Source organism: Megascapheus bottae, chromosome 6 (assembly GCF_031878675.1).
Source record: "Megascapheus bottae isolate mThoBot1 chromosome 6, mThoBot2.hap1, whole genome shotgun sequence".
In the NCBI taxonomy this organism is placed as follows: domain Eukaryota; kingdom Metazoa; phylum Chordata; class Mammalia; order Rodentia; family Geomyidae; genus Megascapheus; species Megascapheus bottae.
The window spans coordinates 56,084,738-56,088,139 of NC_143514.1; the positions used below are offsets into that span (position 1 = coordinate 56,084,738).

The following is a 3,402-nucleotide window of genomic DNA, read 5'->3' on the forward strand; positions in this document are numbered from 1 at the left end:
GAATGGGTGTGAGTGAACATGCTCATTGCATTATTTTAAAAAGGAACTGGTTAATAGAATTTTTCTACTTGTTTAGCACAGAAGCATTAGGGAATTTGGAATTTTAATCAAATGCTAAGAGAAAGGACGGGAAAACTTGGGATAATCCTGTGTGACCATCTTTGGGGGTTAGAGGTGGACTGGCAAAGGTGCAGCTCTGGGTTCCAATGGTGGAAAAGGCCCTAAGGGAGGGTCCACACATGGTGAAAGAAGATAAGCTGGCACAAAGACTGTTCATCTAAACCTGCTCAGATGGACTGAGTAGACCATCTTCGTCCTTTTTCCTTGCAGACTGACACTGGAAATCTGATGGTAAAATGTAGGTGATGTAATTAGTATTTCTTAAATTGCCCTCTAAAATGTGTTACATTGGGGAAAGGGTTTTTAAGAGAAATGTTTATGATTTGGTTTCGTGCTACTGAGTTGCAATTGGATGTTTTATAGGGAAAAAAAGGGAACTAAGTCTGGACTTCTGGTGCACTGATGATATTCGTAGTTCTTGCATTAAGGAAGCACTTATTTGAGCTTAAACTATTGTTGGAGATCCAGGCAGTAACCTAAACTGCAGGGAAAAAAAACTTCCTCGTCTAAAAGAAGGCCGGAGGCAAAAGGGAATGCCTTGAGCCCTTAAGAGTTTTTCAAATGCTGATAAAGGCTAAACTGTTAAATGTTTAAGCAAATATCAGTAAAAGTTTTAAAGAACATTAGAAATGGGTTTCTAAACAAAATTTGAAAGTGAAGTTGTCCTAAATGCTTGTTTAAAATTAGGATGTCCAAAATGATTGCTTAATTGCTATTTCAGCTTGCTCTTGTATAGCAATTTCCAGCTGGCCCATGGAACAGCAAATCCTCATTTAGATGTAATTTTGGCCCTTACCAAATTCCAGGTACGATCATGCTTAGAGACTGTTTCTATGATGACCCCCTGTTGCTTCTAATTGGAGTAACGTGGATTTATAAAGGACTCATTGATCTGAAAGCTGCAGTTTTGAGCCAGCCCGGACAAAGAAGAGTCCCCATGAGACTGTGGTGTCTAATTTGGCAGCAGAGTGCTAGTGAAAACAACCTATTAAGATGCAATAACAGTCATTGCTCAGGCTGACTAAGGTGGTGTGGATAATGGGGAAGAAGTGGCTAAGAAAGGATTTGCAGAAAAATGCAAACTTCCTTCCAGCTCTCAAGTCTGTGAGGAAAAGAAATCAGACCTACTATACTATTGCCTTGTGGGGGCACCGATCCAACCAGCCAAACTTCAGCAGACCAAAGGGGCATTTAAATGGGAGGCTGCCTCTTGAATTGCAGGATGAGAGTAATTCAGGAAGTCAAGTGACATTTCCAAAGGAAAGTTTGACTGTTGGTAACTTTAATTTGGGACCTAATGTTAGTCTGGAAAATATTAAGCAGGACAAGAAACTGATTGAAGAGAATGAAAAATTTAAAACTGAGAAAGAAGTTCTACTTGAAAGTTACAAGGCTTTAGAATTGAAACAGACTGCTCAGGAACTACAGCAAGAGAAAGCAACTACTATGGATTTGAAAAATCTGGCAGCTAAAGTGGAAATATCAAAAGAATGGCTCAGAAGAAAGTTGTTAGAATGAGGATGAAGGGAATATTTTGATTGCTGAAAGAAATGAAATGCAACAGATTCTGGAAGTAAAGGAAAAGAGTTCACTAGTGTTAGGAAACAGAAGCTTCTCTGCAGCATCTTATAGCATGGTTCCAGAGCATTCTAAAGGTTTTTTATCTTTCTTTAGAAAAATCACTGACTTCTCAAGACAAAACTGATGAAAGGACAGAGTTGTGTGTTTGCAAAGAGCTGGAGTTATCTCTAACTGAACAGTTGAAGAAGATCTGTTTAGAGGAAAGGCTCATTGTCACACTACAATCCAAGTATGAGGACAGTGTTGAGTTTAAATGTCAGAATATTGAATGTTTAAATAATCCAGTGTGGATCACTTGCTGTCCATTAAGGAGACGCTGAAAGGGTTAAAGCTCAACTGAGAACATGGACTCTGGTGGTCTTACTACAAGCCTGGAACAAGATCTTCTTGATGGTGAGCCCATGAAGGTACTTAGTAGCAAGCGGCCTATGGTATGCTCTGAAGTTAAATGGAAGCCAGTTCTTTTAAAGGGCTATTCTGTGGATGTTGATACAGAAGTTAAGGTGATTCAGAGAGCAGCCACTTATCACAGAGCTTACAGAAAAACTAAAGAGGAGTCTGGGTTACTGCCATTGATATTCCTGTTTTTGTGTAAGTCTGATCCAATGGCTTATGTGATGGTTCCTTATTATCCTAAAGCAAATCTGAGTGCAGTTCAACCCAGTAGGCTTTAACTTCAGAAGAAGGTTTAAACAATGTATTTGCTTTAAATCATGCACGAGGAACTATTGAGGATTTTGACTTCACCAAATCAGTGTGTCAACGAGCCTCAGTGAACATGATGCTTGGTGGCTTGGGTTTGATGTCACCTGAATTGAAAATGGGAAAACCTCCTTCCCAAGTTCAGACTTATATGCTTATATCTGCCTTTTATTATGGCTTTCTATTCAAAATCAGGAATTTGAAACAAATGAAGATGGAATCCCCAAAGTGGATCAGTTTCATTTGGATAATGTCAAATCCCTTCTCTAACTTTAAAGGTTTGATGACTTCTGAACAAGATTTGAATGCTGAATGCTTCTTGGTGCCCAAGGGGAAGTCAATTCCAAACCCAGAAGAAGAGGTGGAATAGAACTTGGATACTCTGAAGACTTGTGTGGGTACCAGAATGAGACACTACTGGGACAAAAGCATCCAGATGCAGTAAGCCACTGCTTGGATGGCAGAGATGGTGCCAGATCCTAGAGTCACTTGTGCTTGGCCATTCAAAATTAATCAAGAACCAGGAGGTCATAGAATAGTTGGTAAGCATGCCTTACTAATGTCCATGTCTACTGGGTAGGAACTTCTCAATCATCTGTGCGTAGTTTACAATCCTGAACCCCATGTTTACTCAAAGCTCTAGCTGAGCGAAATTTGGAAATTCAGGAAAGTTTGTAGACCTGAGACTGTGTCCCTATTGATCTGTTTAGGCCTACAACACCCCTGAGTCAGCCTGGAGAAGTTAAGAAGATGAATCTTTGCCCATCAACCCGCTTAGATGAAGGGACTAGAGTCATTTTTGGCAAGTGAAAAAAACCAATGGGGTTCCATCCTGCAAAAATGAATAAACCCTTCGTGGTGAGACATTCTATCTGTGCTAAGTTCAAAGTCCCATAGGTTTTTGCAGCCATTATGGTGACTCTGGATGGGTGAAGGTAATTTTCCATCCAGTGCTGAACAGCCTAGAGTGAGAGGTACAAATATAAATGAGGGTTACAG

General features: G+C 40.0%; 1 pseudogene; it reads left to right on the forward strand.

Moving 5' to 3' along the window:
• Nucleotides 1-2,045: 2,045 nt before the first annotated feature.
• Nucleotides 2,046-2,826, forward strand: LOC150061951 (serine/threonine-protein kinase 31 pseudogene; annotated as a pseudogene).
• Nucleotides 2,827-3,402: the final 576 nt, after the last annotated feature.